Source organism: Sprattus sprattus, assembly GCF_963457725.1.
Source record: "Sprattus sprattus genome assembly, chromosome: 10".
NCBI classification, from domain to species: domain Eukaryota; kingdom Metazoa; phylum Chordata; class Actinopteri; order Clupeiformes; family Clupeidae; genus Sprattus; species Sprattus sprattus.
The window spans coordinates 16013857-16032814 of record NC_137908.1 but is presented as its reverse complement, the minus strand read 5'-3'; the positions used below and the strand labels follow the sequence as shown (position 1 = coordinate 16032814).

Below are 18958 nucleotides of genomic sequence, written 5' to 3'. Positions count from 1 at the left end.
TTAGTGCACAGAGTGAAAAATGTAGGGGCTACAGCCGCCCTTGACACTGTGAGCCCATCAAATCGGACTAAACAGAATTATCCTCCGAAGGTTGTTTCTGTTCCAACATTTTCTGCTTGACCAGGTTTAACCTCCTCAAGTCTTATCCTGGGGAGACTCAGGAGGGATTTCCATCATCAACAAAGCACTGGAATCATCAAGGATTCGAAAAGACGTGGCCGCACACGCACATGTGATTTGTGCTACGGGTGTGCTGTGCTGGAACTGCTGTGAGGATGTAGCTAGCAGGCTAATAAGGCAGCGCTAGTGGGTGGTTGCAGGCTGGGTGCTGAGATCTGACAGGTAAGGGCAGGCTGACATGGGGCATCAGTGTGGAACACTCGGTCATGGGGTGGATGTATGTGTGCATGTGTGTGCGTGTGTTTGTGTGTGTGTTTGTGTATGTCAGTGTGGTGGGTGGGTGGACGGGCGGGAGTGTATGTGTGTGTGGGCTAATCTGTCTCCTGGTGGTGACAAAGATATATGTGTATGCAAGATGTATGTGTGTGCGTGCGTGTGTGCACATATGCCTTCTGCACCTGTCCATCTCCAGACAGAGATTAAAGAGCTTTGGATTTTTCCAGATGACCAGGTGATCACTGACAGCAGCCCATCGCTCATACCTTGCTCAGTTGTGAATATGTGTGTGTGTGTGTGAGTGTGTGTTGGTGTGTGGGCGGATGTGTGTTTCTGTGTGTGTGTGTGTCTGCAACCACCCACCCAAGCCAACCAATGCTCATGCTTCACACAGCCAAAGCTACAGTCACGCAGACTAGCCCCAGCCATCAGTCACTAATCATGTGTTGGCGTTGGCACAGGAGTGGAGTGGGCAGAGGAAGGGGGGCCTACGGTGTGGGGGCAGTGAAGCCAGAGCAGACAGCAATGGCAGCTACACCACAACCTGCCAACAGGTTGTCTTCCTAAAACGCTTCGTACTCCTGCCACAGGAAAGGGCTTTCCTTCACAGTGACTTCTCACAGGGGAGAAACACGTATTGACATTAACCGATCTTAACACGGCCGTGTCACTACATTAGAATGGTAAGGTGTTAATGGTAGAAGTGTAAGGTTTGATTCGCTTAATGTGATTCACTGGGTTTCGTCTTGTTCCGCTGGCTTTGTGGGGTTGTTCCGCTGACATTAAACAAGGGACTCTGTCAACTTGGCAAGTTTGCCAGCCGAATTCCAGAGGTACAGTGTGACCATTGTTTCTGTCTTTTTAGCGAGACCAGCGCCGTGCCCATGTGCCTCGTCTGGAGCGCGGCGCAGGCGCCTACTGTTTTGTCCTCTTGTTTACTGCTGGGCCGGGGTTTTCATTATTGCCTTGTGATTGTTTGTCGAGCGTGGACCTCCATGTCCCCCAGCACAGCGACTCATGGAGAGCAAGGCAAACAAGGCAAGCAAGAACAAAGGCAAAAAAAGCAAAACAATACAAAGCAACAAAAAAAAAAACCCTAGGGGAAATAGAATAATGGACAGAGGGACTTTGTCACGGTTCGTCCTTTGCCGTTCTTTGTTTATTGCACCTCCATCTCTTTTTCCATCTTGCTCTCTCCTTCCCCCCACCTAGCAACCATTTCTCCCCCTTCATCTCTGTCACTCTCTCTCCCACCTTTTCCCTTCTTTTTTTTTCACTTTGTTTGTCTTTTCTCCTTTTTTTCCTGAGGTCTCCTCTCCCTTTCTCCGCCCTCGCTATTCCTGTCAGTCCTGCTCTCTCGGCTGAGCTTGTGAACCCCGACGCAGTCACTGCGGAGATTAAATGACAAATTCATTTTTTAACATGAAAAGGGAGAGACTAAAGGCCTTGAGTCTGTTGTGCTCTGTCTGAGAGGCCCCCTTCCTCCCCTCCTCGCTCCCTTCACTCCCGTTACCCAGAGTTCACCTGGAGCGCCACACCTGCGTCTCAGCCCACGCGATGGCTTGCTTCAAGTTCACAGCAAAGGAAACAGTTTAAGTCCTCAAAGTGTTTCTGTCTCGCTCACTCTCTCTCTCTTTCCCATGTGTGTGTGCATGTGAGTGTGTGTGTATATATACATATGTCTGTGTGTGTGTGCGTGTGTGTGTGTGTATGTGTGTGTGTGTGCAGGTGCTGTTTGTCTGACTGCACTGTGGGAATGATGAGATGAGAGGACTGCTGAGGAGGAGACAAATACAAAGATGACTGCCTCTCTCTCTCTTCTCTCTCCCTCTCCCTCTCTTTCTATCACTCTCCCCTCCCTGAGATGTCTGCCTTTCCCTCAACCCTCTCTCTATTCCAGGCATAACGACGTCTCTCTCTCCCTCTTTTCTCATGATTGAACGTTTGTTGCTTCGCTCTATGAAATGCAAATTGGACTCTTGATGAAATATCCTTTGGTGTATCTCACAGTATCAACCGGTAAAGAAGACATCAGATGCCTGTGGGCTGTTTTTTTTTTTTTTTAAATAGCCAGGGCCGGGTGAGGTTTTCCAAGTCGCAGTCTTGGTGCTAAAAGGGAGAAATGGTGTCTTAACACCGTGGCAGGTTTATTTGGAGTTGTAAACTTTTTTTTTTAGGAGTTGCAGTGTAAATCAAAACAAACGTCTGTGTGGGTGAAGCCGTTGGCAAGCGCTCCTCATGTTGAAGCAACACAGTCACTCCAAACAAAGAACTGAAACAAGGGGCTAATTAAATCAGCTTAGACATAAATATATTGCTAAATTAAATGTAGCTGAGACAGAGAGGGAGAGCGAGAGCGAGAGAGAGAGAGAGAGCGAGAGAGAGAGTGAGAGAGAGAGAGAGAGAGAGATGAATGTGGACAGTCAGAGCCAATATCAACAGCAGCAAGATATGTCACAGCCTGCCATTTAAGGGACAGCTTCTGGACAAAAAAGCCTAACTAAAGCCTTACGATGTTCCTTATTTATTTATGTATTATTATTTTATGATCAAATGATTTGTTAAACTACTACATGTATTATTTCAATGTATTACTATACTATACACCATACTATACCTATATTTCTATGTTTGCACTGTACTATACACCAAACTATGCCTATATTTCTCAAATTCAATTGAGTATGTACACCTTATTGCATTTCATTTTCACATGTGTGAAAAAGGGTCTGATTTTCCACTAACCACTTCAGCAACACACCTTTCATCTACCTCCTCCTGCATTGATACACGCGCGACGTGCGCATACCTGCTGTTGTTAATCTAGTCCATCCTGCGACATTTGAACACCAAAACCATTGGGAAGGGGGTATGTAACTTTTTGAGGTATGATCTATGACTTAATTAGAAGAATACGTTTGAATGATGATCATAACTAGATATGTTGAAATAATAGTAATAAAATAAAATGAAATGTTAATACAAAACATCTAGATAAAAATCTGGTTGGCCATCTAGAATGGGCATGACGCCACTAGTTGTAATCATGGGCTCAGCTCCTCTTTCTTGTCATTCTGTCTACAATATCTCACTGAGAGCAATAACCTTCCAAAGATTTTTTTATTTTTTTAAAGAATTTCATTATTTTCCTTTCTGCTACACTGTGGTATGAAAATAATGAAGGTTGGTTGTTTTATCATGACACTTACTATTGTACATCCACTAATTTCAAAGAACACGAAACCCTTGAATAAGGGCGTCTCTAGCTGAGGTGGTTTGTTTGTTATTCTGCCATTTCTTTTGAGTGTAGAGTAGAGTAGTGCAGTCGCGGGGTGAAAGAGTCAGAGGGTGAAAAAGTGAGGTAGTCAGCCTAGAGTCTCGCTCTCGAGATCAAGGATGACGTGCTTTCTGCCACAACATGCCCCAGTCATCTGCCACACAAGTTTTCGGCTCGGCAACAGATTATTTATATATTTTGTTGTCATTCCTTCCAGGGAACTTTCAGGAATTGCATCCTAATGTTCAGATGAATCCCCATGCAGTGGGATCGCTGAGGTGGATTTCTGCCCTAATCTGCCCGTAGGGGTGTCCAAGCTCATATTTCCTCTCAGCTTGGTGAAACTGCAAAGAAGCCATTACTGGCTGCCCTGGCAACAGCACTGAGCCACGTCAACGACAAAATTTCAACTTCCTCTTTGTGTCTCGAAGGGGCTCCATAGGAGCCAGCGTCTCATTGACTGAGACAGTAAGTAATTAATATAAGCTGTCTTGCACACTGTAGTCTAACATCATGCAAACCAAAAGTACATAATCTTTACAGACACGCTAGGAAATGAGTCTCTGTCAGCTGCACTCCCTTATGCACAGTGGCATCCTTCTTAACTGAATTATCCAGTAGTGCCTTCAGGGCTCGCTTTGACCGCACCAGGCAGGGTTAAGGTGTGAATGGATGGAGACGCTTGTCTTCACATTCTCCAAAGTTGAATGCAGGACAGTTCAGGATCCATTATAAAAAGGCAGTTTCAGGTCACATCTGTATGGATGTATATGTATAATGTTAATGTGTGTCTTTATATATATATATATATATATACATATGATGAGGCTACCGCATCCGTTAGAACAGCACAGCACACACACAATAGAAAAAATATACAAACACAGTACACACAATTGCTTGCACACGCACAAACAAATACATACAGATATAAATACAAACACATATCTATTAGAATATATCTATGCAATGTGTATACATATAGATATATGCTCTTTTATATCTGTATGTATCTGTGTGTGTGTGTGTGTGTGTGCAAGCAATTGTGTGTATTGTACTGTGTTTATATATATTTTCTATTGTGTGTGTGCTGTGCTGTGCTGTTCTAATGGATGCTGTAGCCTCATCATTTCTGGTCCTTAATTGGCAGAATCATCCTCGATTATAGCATGGTGATTTGTAACAGACCATTGCTCAAATGAGTGTTTGTTGGTTAGGCAAAAAGAACCTCAGAGACTATATTAGGAGACTAGATAATGGGCGACCAGTTTTCATAAGATTGGTGGCCAGTGGGAAGAGTGGGACAGATCTAAGACCCTTTGAGGCATCCTCCAAATACACTGTAATGTCAGCAATCACCTTCAGCCTCTCATCGTCATCTAAGTTTACTCCAGGCCACCTGTTGTCAAGGAGAAATCATAAATTCTTTAAAAAAAAGTAAAAAAGTCAAATGGCTCTCAAGTTCCAAAGAGTATGGGGGGAAATTGAGTCATTAATCATGAAGTTAAGAGCTTCTGGTCTATTCTTACGCAGGCCTGCACACAAACACAGGCACACACACACACGGGCGCGCACACACACACACACACACACACATGCACACAATGCTGCTGACACACCTCAGCATTGAAGCAGGAGCCGAGTGCCTTGAGCCTGTTACTCGGAGAAGATAAATATTCCCTTTAAATGGCATTCGCCACAGCCTGTCACACTGTGCAGAAACTGGGTGGGCATGGCAGAGCCGTGATCTATCTGATTAGTGGGCCAGGCCTGACAGGCCATCTGAGCCACAGACAGAGAGAAAGAGATGGAGCAAGAGAGAAAGACAGAAAGAGAGAGAGTGTGTGGGAGAGAGAGAAAGAGAGAGAGGGAGGGAGGGGTGGTGAACAGAGACGCATTTATTTTGAAAGATGCTTGTGTATTTCTTGATACAGAAAGAAAACATTTGCCAAGTGCATTTAAAAATACTCATCGTAATTGACCCCATTAGGAGTCTGAGGGAAGCTGTGTGACGTCAATGAACCCCTATGCAGCCTCAACCGTGACCGACTTCACACTGAATGGTACTTTTGACTCCGCCATTGTCTGCCCCATCAGTGAAGGACAACTTCAATCTTACAGGACTAGCTGAAATGATAGTTAACAGGATGGGGGGGGGGGGGGGGCTCCAAACTGACCGAACCGAGAGGAAAATGGCAAACTTCCGTGCTTGAACTAAACAAGAGAACATGGACGGACTGAGAAACAGACTCAATATATGCAGCTCACCACCTGAGCTGTATGTTTTGAGCCCCGTGTGTCCGCTGCTTAACCCGAGCGGGGCCGGTGGCTGCATCCAGCTGTTGTGTGCCATGTACACAGCTGTGTCCAGAGAGCGAAGGCACCAAGGGGTCATGACGCCTGTTTTTGGTGATTGAATATTGATGAAAAGAACAGGAGGCTTGTGGGGAATGAATACTAAACGAATTAAAAAAAAGGAGGGGGTGGAGAAACGGAGGGTTACAGCTTCTCTCAGGTGCTAAGTGCTTATTCTTTTTTTAAACAATGTACAATATGTTGCATTCTGGGGCCATTTGTCGCCAGATGTCTGCTGGCCTAGTTGTAGGCTTCATTGCCTGAAATAGGAACTAAAGATAAAATTCATCACCAGTGTGACTGCAGGCTACAGACTTTACTGTCTTCTTTGTATGACTTTGGTGACCTTTCCTGGCCTCACTTTGTCTTACCTGTTCGTTGGTGCGCTGTGCTCAGTAAGTAGTAGATTTAGTGTAATAAGCCTGTTTCACTAGGACAGAGAGTTGCATTTTGAGTGAGGTCAGGATAAAGATCAGAGTTTGGGCAATGGCTGGACAAGTACATGTTGTAAATACTGTTATTACTGTTGTTTAAGCATGTTGTACTAAGACATTTTTCATGTTCCAAGACACCTTCTTAATATTGACTGCCCTGCAAGTTAACATTTGAATTTGCACTATTTGGAGAAAAAAAGTGAAAACTGGTGACACAGGTGTGTCTGACAGCAATGTTTGTGCAACATGTATTTTACATACTTAAAAAGGTATGTATGTATGTATGCATTCAACTAAATTATATAACCAAACTGTGCAGTGGTTATTATTTAGTCTATGGAAATAACCTGCCTTTTAAATATATGAAATTATATGACAATATTATTTTTTCAATATTCTTTCACATGTTTTCGAATTTCTGTGATTTAAGAATAATAATGGTGAATTGCAGCATCAGCCAGTGGCAGGCTGCTCCTGTGTCTCTGCTGGCAGCCAATGGTCATGTCTCCTCTGGGGCTGCTTCTGTCTCGCATTTTGTTCTGTGTTTTGGCCTGGTTCCCTCCTTTTATTTCATTTTATTTTATTTTATTTATTTGTTTCGGGAGCCGTAAACCTTCGGCAGTGATAAGGAGAGGGCAATATTGTGGAGGAAAGGCGGAAGACAGAGGTAGGGGAGGGAGGGGGGTTGGGGGCTCGGCTAGGGAGCTGGCACTTAGTGAGATTGTTTTTCCCTTGTCCAAGTGCCAAGGCTGATGCTGTCCCTGATAAAATGAAACTATCATTTGAGGGGATGCTATCAGTTTGAGAGAGAGAGAGAGAGAGAGAGAGAGAGAGAGAGACAGAGAAATGGGGGCTTTCACACCAGTGGTCAGGGTAGTGTGTATTTCTGTGTGTGTGTTTGTATCTATAAATATCAAATGGTATCTGTCCACTTCAATAGAGTACAATGGATAGAACAATACAGGGTAATGGACAGATACGTATGACTGTCACCACATCCATTGCGATCCGAAACACCGCCTTTTTTTTCTGTTCAAACACTTCAGCTGCTCTACCAATGGAATTGGGTTCCTCTTCAAATAATCAACATAAGTGAAGATCACATACATTTTTTCTCGTTCACCTTCTGGCTGTTTATCAGAGGCTGCCATCCAGCAGCTCAGGTTTTATCAATCCTATTGTCACAATGGAAGTCTGCTTGTGATATGTGCTCCCTGGCAGGCAGGTGCTGTGATCTATTCAATTTGATATATTGTCTTGCCAGAAGGAATACCATTGAGAGTCCAAACCTACTAAACACACACACCCCATCTCTGAATTTCAGCATGTCTTTTAGATGGTAGTAAGAAAATGCTCTTGTCATTTTAGACTTTCAGTCAACACCGCTTGGCTTATTGTTACCAACATCAATGCTCACCAAGTACCTCAGGAGCTCAGACAGGTAACCAGTTACAACAAAGCAATCCCCCCATCGCGCGGATTAAGTCTGAACCCTCAGAAAGACGAGCCATGCCTGTCGGGGACTCCGAGTTAAGACTCTTGTCATCTCATGAGTGGACCGCTAAGCTCTCCACTGGCTAGACTGTACCTGCAAGCCCTGTTAAACCATTGATCAAAAATGCAGCGGGGTGTCTGTTAAAACATTACTCAGCTAGAACACGCCTCTCTTCATCTCCTGGCATTGGCTCTCTGGAACCTGACGACCGGGCAGCCAACTGGAAACGGAACCTTCCCACGCCGAATCTCTCATCAGAGTCTGTTTTTCGTCTTGCCCACTGTGGAAGCAGTGAAGGGCTTCAAGTCTCACTCAGGGGATGTGTTTCCCAGTTCCATCTGATCTTCCCAGTCCCTCTAACACCATGCCCAGCTCTGCTCCTCGTGGATACCTCAATGTTTGAATCTGTGACCTGACGCCCAGCTTGACCTCTCAGTGCTTTGTCATGGGCTGCCCTCTGGGGTACAGCCTTGTGTTTCGGTTGTCTTATGTTTCAATTTGGTAGGTATCAAGAGGTATCACATTAGACACTTGTCTGAATTGTATGTTAGCAAGTATTGTAAATGTTGTACATGCCCACGCCTCTCTTCATCTCCTGGCATTGGCTCTCTGGAACCTGACGACCGGGCAGCCAACTGGAAACGGAACCTTCCCACGCCGAATCTCTCATCAGAGTCTGTTTTTCGTCTTGCCCACTGTGTCGTCTTGCCCACTTGTGTCTAGTTGTTTACTGGAAATGTGATTGTTCTGCTTTGGAATGATATTGGCCTCTCTTTGTATATGTGTACATTTTATACATTTAGTCAGTTCAGGTTGAGCTGGAGGTTGAAAATTGAAATGCGCCCATGACCTGCTCTCTCAGGGCTAATACAGTGTCTGTATTTCTGCAGCTGATTCTCTAATGCCAACAGTATTAGCGAAGGGCTGCATGATGAATTACATTCTGGAACACTCATCACAATAGATCTTCCATCATTCAGATTTGTGAGTGGCCAAGAACACTCAGGAAGCAGGGGGTGACCTTAGTCAAACTTGCTGTCTTGAAAAATGGCTATTCATGCTTATTTGTGCCTTACCGCTGAATTAATAAAGTTTCTAAAATTACTTTTGAGGGCTTTTTCTCACTTTAGCTCATGGACAATGGGACGTTTTTTTTTCCATACACTGCACACTAATACAAACACGACCACGCACACAATCCATGCCATGTGAAGTTGATTGATAGCGACTGCAATTAATATCTGTCTCTGTAGATTAATTAAATGCTCAAAAAACAGACCAGCACAATTCAGCCATGTAAAGCTGTCTTTGACACAAGCGCCTGTGAAGTTCCCTGTCTGTCTCTGGTGTAACGGCAAAAGTAGCACCAGCAGACGCAGGCGATGACTAGTGGAGCACCATAGTGGTGAATAAGACAATAGTGAAAAGAAAGAATCACTACATTTGCTGTGCGTCATTTCAGAATGAAGGTCGTCTCCCAGGCAGGAAGGCGGATTGAGGAGGGACGAGCAAAATCTGTACAACACCATACCGGCTAAAGCCTGGAGCAGGAACACACCATTCCTCCTCCACAGGGCTGACGTCAGGCCCTTCTGGTCTAAACTCCAGCACCGGCTCCCCGTAGAGTGGAGAGGAGGGGACGCGTGCCTTCAGATTCACCCAGAGACTGCTTCAGACGCATGGTCTCACTCCCCAACACACACACAAACCACCACCCCTCATTCCCTAGGCGCCACCTATCACCAGCAGCTCCTGGATGTGTTCTGGTGGGAGCACAGCAGGATAGTGGATTTATTTTGTTTTCCCTGGGTCCCGGGGAGGGCCTGATGGGAATGGGACAGTCAACCTTCAGGACTGCAGGTCTGCAAAGTTAAAGCCCAGACACTCTGCCAAGTCCAGGATAGAACGTAAGCAACCAAACTCCCAGACACACACACAGACACACAAACACACACACACACACACACACACACACACACAAACAAACACACACACACGCACACACACAAATGTTCTTTAAATGCCTCCTCCAGCACTGGTAGGTAAGCACGCATGAGAACTGAACGTCTCTCCTCCATCCCTTCAGAGCCTCACCCTGGCCCATGTGCAGTCTGCAACTCCCAGCACAGATGTTCCAGCTTGCATACTGATGCCTCTGTGCTTGTCTAGTCCCATCACGTCTCCTGCTACCCCACCACCACCTTCCTCTTGCTTGGCACAGGCACTGAGCTCCACACCATTCCGCTCCGCAACAGTTTTCCCATCTTGCAAGGAACTCTCTCCCACCTGCAGCCATGCTTGGACTGCCAAACTTACCTCACACTCACAGCAGGGGAGAGGGGGGGTCTCTGTAGCCACTGCGGCTCAGAGAAATGCGAGATCAGAGAAAAACTGGTGAGGAGGAACATCAGACCACCGCAAAAAAAAAAAAAATAGTAGACAGCGAGAAGAAGGGAGGATGGAGGAGGTGTGAAAGGCGGGTTGGTTTGCGTCAGGCTGACACGCGCCAACCTCTCCTGGCAGACAGACTGAGGTGTTATAGGATATCAATATGTCCTCTTCCGTGTCAGATCACAATCTGGGAACATCGTTTCATTCGCCTTTTGGTCCCTCCAAAACTTATTTTCTGAAAATGGTGGCGCGTGAGATGAATTTATTCATGAAGGGGGGGATTCAGATATTCAATTTTTGGTCTTTTTTTCTACGTCCATCGTTTTATTCCTGAACTCTACCTATCTCTATTCATATATGAACTCTCTTTCTCTCCGTCTATCTCTCTCCCTCCTTCTCTCCTCTACGTCCTCTCAGTGTGTATCTCTGTCCTCGCAGCGCTGCTCTATGAATTCATCTCTCTCCTAATCAGAGAGCTGTGACAGGTGTTAATTGAGGTATGTTTGCCCTGTCGAGAGCATCAGCGGTTGGCTGCATCTGTTTGGCTAAGAGGTCTGGCTGTCAGACACTTGGCACCGCAGGAACTTTGTGCTGATGTTACAATAAAAAATCTCTGGATGTGTGTGTGTGTGTGTGTGTAAGTCTATGTGTTTGTGTGCTATGTGTCTGTGTGTGTGAAGGTAAGTCTGACCGTGTGTGTGTGTATTTGTGGTTGTGAAGGTCACTACGAGACACAATGCTCAATTCCAGCCAAGCCACTCCCTGATGGCTCAACGCTTTCCTGAGTCAGGGCCAGCCAGGTGCCTTTTGTCTTCCTGGTGAGAACAGGGAGCTGATGGAGAGCTTGGCCATATGCGGCACTGGGAGTCCAAAGGTCCTCTCTACCTCACCGCAACTCTCCACCTTAAACTTGGGGAGGATTTTATTTTGGTAGTACAGTATGGATAGCAACAAAATAACTGTTGATATTTATGACATACTCAAACGTATAGGGGTCTTATTTATTGATTAGCCTAACCACAACTTCCAGAACCTAACAACAAATCTCTATTTATTAAGGTCAACAGCCCATCATCAGGTTTGTTGGTTGTAAATCGTGAGCATTCCAAGTGAGGTGGTTTCCCAAATTCCCCTTGGTGTACTTATTGTAAATAGCGTACTTTGTTCATTTTCCATTATTACAATCTGAAATGCACAGTATTTCTCTCCATGATCTGCAAAAACAAACAAACAAAAACAGCCTTCTGTGTGTATTTCCTTCTGTTTTCCCACTCAACTGCTCCATGACCTGGTGTCAGCCAATGTCATCATCTGAAATGTGTTTTACCTCACCCTGTCAGAGAGTGAGCGAGGCCCCGGGGGTGCTGTGGGGGTGCGGGGCTGGTTAATGGTGCAGGGTCAGCTCTCACTCACTGAAAGGCACTTACCTGCCCTTTCTCATTCACGACAACAACCCACCCTGCCGTTCAGACCTCCCGCTGTGTCACCCCCATCCAATAGAGTCCCACACCTCCAGGCTATGCTTCTTCTCAGGCTCAGGCACCTTGAAGCCCAAAGTTCCGTGGGATTGAAGAGTGTGAGTAGAAAGAGTAGAAGAAAGAAAAAGAACGAGACGAAAGGAAAAAGACAAAACCCTGAGAGAAGTTGTGATTAAAGGGTGTCGTTGTTTTCAGGCGCATTGGAAGCATCGGGCGGTTTTGAACACGCCATTGTTTGAGGGGGTATTTGGAGTGGGCCCCTCATCTCCCTTCATTTTCATTTGTCGAGTTGACTTGAGTGGAGGAGAGGAGGGAGAAGAGAGATAGGGAGCAGTGACAGATGCTTTCATGCGTCGCCAGTCTCTCCCCCGGAAATCATGCCAGACACCATCTTCATGATGTCACCATTGCATCACCTCCACAAGGTTCTCCCGACTCGAAATTAAAACACTGACAACCGTTTTCTCAGTGCAGTTCAAAGGGGAGCCCCCACCAACACCACCGCCCCCTTTTTTACATTGCGCCCTTTGGAGAAGAGAAGAGTGAAAAAGGAGGGAGAAAGACAGACATGCGTTTGAGAAATGGTGGTGGAGCGGGAGAGTTGGTATATAAAAATATAAATTGTTGGGTGAAAAGATGAATTCAAGAGCAAGAAGCAGCCCGGGGCTGTTATAATTCCTGGCCATGTATCACGGTTAGCGGGGCTCCGCTCTCTGCAGTCAGGCCAATCACAAGAGTGCAGGAAAGCGGCACATCAATCTAGCAGTGTGCACCGGCAAAAAAAAAAAAGCCAACGCCATCACACCTTTCCCTGCAATGGCGTCTCTCTCTACCACCCTCTTCCACTCCCTTTCTTCTCTCTCCCACTCCTACTCTCTCTCTCCCTCTCTCCCATAACCTCTTACACACAGTACTCTCTGTTTATCACACACACACAAACAAACCCACAAAGAGACGGAGAGCTGAATTAAGTATTAAGGGAATGGAGCTTGGTATGCTAATTACTCAGAGTTCTGTGAGCACAGAGGCTGGGCATAGAAACCACAAGTGTACATAAATAACAGTGAAAATTGTTGCCTGTGTAAGTCCTTTATGCCATCTTTGCAGGCACGTGCGGGGGGCAGCCTCTGGGTCCTTGAGGACCTGCCCTTTCACTGAAGTGCCCCAAGTTACCGGCCAACAGGCTGCCTTATCATTTATTTGTTTCTTTGTTTTGACCGAGGGGAATTGCCATGTCTGCTCTCCTTAACCCCCCCTTTCGGTCTAAGCCCCCTGAAATCAATCTCTCCCGTTTGCCTATTTTTAGCCCAAACTTACAGAAACATTTCTCAAATGCAGATTGAGTCTCTGCCAGTTGCAAAGTGACAGCTCACAAACTTGCACAAACCTCTGATCTAGCTGGGAGGTATTTAAGGCTGACAGCCAAATAGGCACAGAATGGCTGGTCTAATACACACACAGCGTTTAAAAAATGGCATGGCAACTGGAGTTGTGTATAGACAAATAATCTCAAACTGCCATTTGACATTTAACCATTAACGTCACAACAGTTGCTATTGCACAAACTATCAAGACATTTATGGTCACCCGCTTTGTTGTCCTGAGGCTGTTACCTGCCACTGTAAAATAAGGTTTATGGCATGACCATATCAGCCCCTCAGTGATGAGCTTGCGTGAGTCAGCCTGTAATCGTCTGAAAGCTCCTACTTCTTAGGCTGAGGCTTCTTAGGTCTCCTACATCTTGGCACTGAATCATTCAGCCTATGCTATATAATGAATTTGTAACAAACGTTTTTTTACTCCTTTATAAAATGGAAAAAATGCGTTGGACTGTGAATTGTAAAAGGGTCAAACAAGTCAAAGCTAGGTATGGTGCAATTATGGCTCAGGTTTTAAAATGTAATCTTGTACCGTCTCATAAATACCAGATTGTTTGCATTCCTGAGGGGGGGCTATAGCTAGAGCTACTGAAATGGTCAATGAATTCGCTGCAAAGTCCTCTTTTGGACAATGCAACCTTCAAATAGTATTGGCTAACACGAACATTTTACCTTACAGAGAGCAAGCCCCAAGTGAAAAGCTCTCTTCTCAAGATGATATGAAAACTCCAACTCCACCATGTTGTTATTCTCACCAGGGAGATAGAGTGTACAGGGGCCCAAGAGGGACACATTTGTTTAATTCCCCCCTGCTGTCCCAATTGCGTGCCTTTTCAGCAATTTTCAACGTTTTTGCCACCGGCGAAGCACATTGAGAGGATGGGAATGACTTATTTAACAGATAGCGTTTCCTCTGCCGTCAGCGAAAAAGGGTCAACATTTCAGAGCAGGATCGACGCAATGTGGTTTGAAACCTGGGGTCATTTTGGTTAAACTAAGAGCCAGCCAGGGACAGAGTGAAAAAGGGAGGCTATCATTACAAGGCAGACAGAGACATTTATCTAGCAGAGCTCTGTAATGTATGTCTATATTATATGCCCTGACAGAGGCATAGGGACAGTGGAGAATGAAGAGGTTTTTTTCCATGAACTATTGGGATGGTTATGGGGCCATCATATTTAATACCAGTGAAATGAGCAGCGTAGGGACACGATCATAATTGCTTGAATTTTAGTGAAGTTTTCAATCTTCAGCATGACGTTGGTGTTCATTGGAAATGAAGTCTAGCTCCATGTGTCATAATGAACTCCATGTGTCATAAATTCTCATGATTTTTCTTTATTTGTGTTTATTTACTTAATGGCATGGTCCTCTCTGCATTCCCATGGTTCCTTTGCTGTGAAATAAAACATACCCTTGCAGGAAACCTACTTGGTGTTTAGCTTTAATGTCTCTTGTAGATTTTTCTAGATTCTTTAAGCATGCTAATGATATACTCCAAGCAGTGCCATCGAGCCATAAGCTGTAGTATGCCATTGGTGTACTAAACACAAGATTACTTTGAACAGATGTTGCAAGCCATAAGATTTTCATAAAACACTCTATAGGGCTTAACCATAACCATTCAAAGAAATTGTTTTCTGTGAAGTTGTTTTTAGGTTCCCTGAGCACCAGGCATTTTATCCACTCCCTCTGCAATGCCTACATGCACCCAAACACAAGCTATTGCATGTGATTAAATCCACATAAGCGATGCATTGCGTAATATTCCAAAAAATGTATTGGCATTGCGTCTATTGGACAGTCAAGTTCACTCCTCACTCCAAGCAAACTCACATTCTTTGTCTAACAATTAATTCTGCTTGGGACCAAGAAGCTTTAAAGGCAAAGAAAACCTAAAAAACACACTATGCTGTCTGTTCTGTAATGGCTTTAGTGTCATTCACCTAAAACAGTCTCCACACAGATGATCTGACTGACGGTTGGTTTTGTCTCAGGCGCATCACAGTTTGACAAATTATCTCATTTTTCAGGATAGACGTCAAGGCTCTGTGGCCTCGAGAATCCTGAGTGCCTAGCAAGCAGATGGAGCTCCCACTGTCATTTCTGAGGTGTGTCTTAGACTTAAAAAAAAAAAAACAATGACATTCTTATGACACGAGCTGGTGTGGAAAAAAAAGAGAGCAAACAAAAAAAGAAAACCAAACCAGCCCCTCGGCCATCTTTGAGCATCTGATGCAGGGTAGCTCAAGCATGCCAGAGACGCTCAGCTGTGAGCGTAGGAGAGTTATGGTGAGGATTTAGATTATATTATCGGGCTTTGTTGTTAAGGCCACAAATCCCATCTTGGCACAAGTCCAACTCCTCGGAGGAGAGAACAGCAACATTATGAGATTTGCTTGTGTGATTCCCCCTGGTTGTGCACCATATGTGTGACACAAGAAAGAATTACAACCAGACAAAGCATACGTGATCTCACGTCCGTCTGTAGGCATGGACATGCAGGCAGAGTAAGGGCCGAATAGGCGGAATATTTTGGTGATGGAGGGAGACAGAGTGATGTAAGCAGTGTGTGTGTGTGTGTGTGTGTGTGTGTGTGTGTGTGTGTGTGTGTGTGTGTGTGTGTGTGTGTGTGTGTGTGTGTGTGTGTGTGTGTGTGTGTTTGTGTGTGTGTGTGTGTGGTGAGACTAGACGCTTTTTTTCCTGTATGAGGAAAAAGCTAAATTTGCCACCCCAACCCCATTTACAGCCCCCCTACCCTACCCCCCCTCCATATTTCCCCAAGTGATGTGACAAGCCGGTGAAGCGAATCATATTTCTGAGGTCTCAACTTTCTCTGGACATGTGCAATAGCACAGGAGCCTTGGCCCATAGCCACGTTTGTCACTGTCAGGCAACCCAGAGACACAGAGGCCACTGCCACTGCCATTCCAAACCCAAATACCCAAGAGTTGTTTTACCGTAAACTGCCGATAGGCGAGCCATAGGCTTTGTTTATCAAGTGTCTGTGAAATTGTCCTAGTAATACAACATTTAATGGAGTGAGCACATTTTGAAGAACTGTATGATACGCATTTCCTCTATACTTATCCAATCCACAAGCTTGGATGCTTTCCACTCACCTGCCTCCAACATTTTCATTCTTCCCCTCCTACAACTCCATGGTTGAAAATGTTGATTTTGGTTTTAGGTCAATTTCAACTCAGGCCCTTTCCTATGACTCACATTCAGGGTGTACGTATATATTGCTTTTGCTCCAAATGGTGTCTGCCATGAATGTTTTCATTGACCTATACATTGATCAACCTTATCTAAGTTGAGCAGAGAGTGAAGTATGATGGTATGGATTAGATGTCCTTCAAGAGTACATAGTCTGGCTGTTGCACCATGCATTGATTTCTCACTGCTTGCTGCTATGATGTCATTTGGTTGGGAATGACCTTCATTCATATGAAAGCAAAAGTGAGCACATGATACCTGTGGGACAAAACTTTCTTGTCTAATTCCCCTGCAGTTTTTCCGATTCTCCTCAGACGCCCACAGCATCTGTGGTGCAGTGAAGAAAAATGGCAACAGTTTTTCCAGGAGGTTTGGGCGAGGATCCCCGAGAGTGCGATCACTGACCATAGAGACTCGGGAAAAGATGTTCCCACTCATCCATGTCTTGGGAGACCCTGCCTATTATCCGTGCTATCCCCACACATTAGTCTCCCTTCGCTGCACCTAACCGCCATTGACCAGGAGACCAAAGCCCTCGGCTACAGCCAGCTGAGTCGCTTTCCCCCCGCGCTGGTTTATTGTTGCTGAAGTGTCCCTTGAGGCCTGGGGAGCGTGCTCATGGGGCTAGTGATGAGTTAACAGATGTCCCATCCTGGGAGTCCCGCCTGCAAGGCACTCAAATGAAAACTTTCCTCTCTGAGGACATTTCTATATGGGGAGGGCTGTCACGCGAGGATAAGCCCAACTGCACGTCTAGGCTCACATCACCGGCGCTGTTCAAATTTTGCAACGGAAAATAGATAAATAAACGCTAAGCCACTAGACTCTTTATTAATAATGGCTATTCAGACTAGCGATGGAGAGAAACAGCAAACAAACAAACAAACAGGGAGATGGGCAACAAATACCTGGCTGTGGTCAGAAACAAGAGCCAAAACATCCCCATTTTAATTCCCTCTTTCATGTCGGGTGTGTTTGCTGGAAAGAGCAGGGGCTGGGGATCCCCCAGGGGTGTACCTCTCACGGCATTTATCACGTAGGAAGTCGCCCCGGTCGCCTGTGATCCGTGGAACGCGCACCTGTGCGTGCCGCGCCGAGCAAATATTACCCCGATCCAATCGGCTTTGAAATGCAAACCTCCGCCGAGGTGGCTCCGCCTGCCAGCGGTGGGAAATCCTCTTAATTTCGTTTCTTCCGTGGACTGGGGGCATGTTGACACGCCCGCACGCGCTGCGCCCCCGATTCAAAGGCGCACCTCGTCCCCACAGCCCAATGGAGTGGCCGATGATTGGCTGTAGCGGCGGGGAATGAGAAGAGACAAGCGTGAGGCCTCAAATGAAGACGTGATTGCTTTAAATGAAGATGGGATTGCTTTCCTTAGAACCCATTGTCCCTCAAAGGCACACAGACCTTTGTGACTACCAGCAGCCCCTCCAAATTACTCTCAAATACCCACATCCTGTTTCCCAAGGTAACCTCCTGCGAAAGGACACAGCTTCAATTTCTTACTTCATTATAGTTGCACCTTTTTTGTCTATTTGTATTAAACCCAAGTCTTGAACTTCCACAATGCCTCATTCATTATTTAGCTTTTAATTTGTGCAGGGGGGACCCACTTGGCCGCCAAGGCTGTAAGAGATGCCAGTCAGCGGCAAGCAAAAAAGGGTTGATATAAAACAGGCTTACATAGCCAGTCTGGGCAGAGAAACATATTTTAACAGATTGATTCAAGATGTTCTCTCATCTGAAAAGTTACTTGGAATATAAATTAGGGGCAGGTTTTACAGTTAGCTCAAAAAGCGGCACCCATCCAGTCCGGATATAGATCCATCATCAATTTAACAGGAGCCAGAAAATAAGCATTTAGAAACCAAAATATAGTGTGATTCCTGTATAGAGCTATTTAGCATTTTTGGGTAACTGTAACTTTTTTGAAAAGATGTAGAAAAAACTAAAATAAAGCATTTTACCACTAAAATTGACTGAATTTACAGGGTTGAGCCACCATCATTACCACCAAATGTGTTCGATAGTCTTGTACAGTATTCAGGGAGAAGTCTGAATAACACCTAGATAAAAGTCTAGACTCCCATTTCAGATAAATCAAGGCCACAGCGAGGCTGCTTTAGAGGAGAGGATAAAGAGAGCTACTGATTAGATATGAACTACCAGAGAGCGTCAGTAAATAAAGAAGCCTTGTGTTCCACTCCTGCTGTGGTAATGCCTCACTGTAAGGAGTGTCGCAACGCAAAGCAATAAACAGAGACTCAATCGCTACAGCAAACAGCAGCGCTGAAATCAATACCCTCTTCACTCCCCTCGCCTCTTTGTCTTTTTATGCCTTCCCCTCTTTCATCCTCATCCTCTCTTTACTCTCTTCATCCTCTCTCCCTCCCTCCATCTCTCTCTCTCTCTCTTCCTCGACTCCTCCTGGCACAGGCCCCAGCAGCTGAGAGGACCTGCCCTGGATGCCCTTCAGATTGCCCAGTGGGGACCTGCCCGCCTGCTCCTGTTCCAGCCAGACACGCGGCCAT

At 45.4% G+C, this 18958-nt stretch overlaps 1 protein-coding gene across 1 annotated transcript in view; it reads right to left on the bottom strand.

Moving 5' to 3' along the window:
* camta1b (calmodulin binding transcription activator 1b) overlaps nucleotides 1-18958 on the bottom strand; it is a gene marked incomplete at both ends in the record, with an annotated part of 212362 nt that overhangs the window by 99469 nt on the left and 93935 nt on the right. The window lies entirely within an intron of this gene.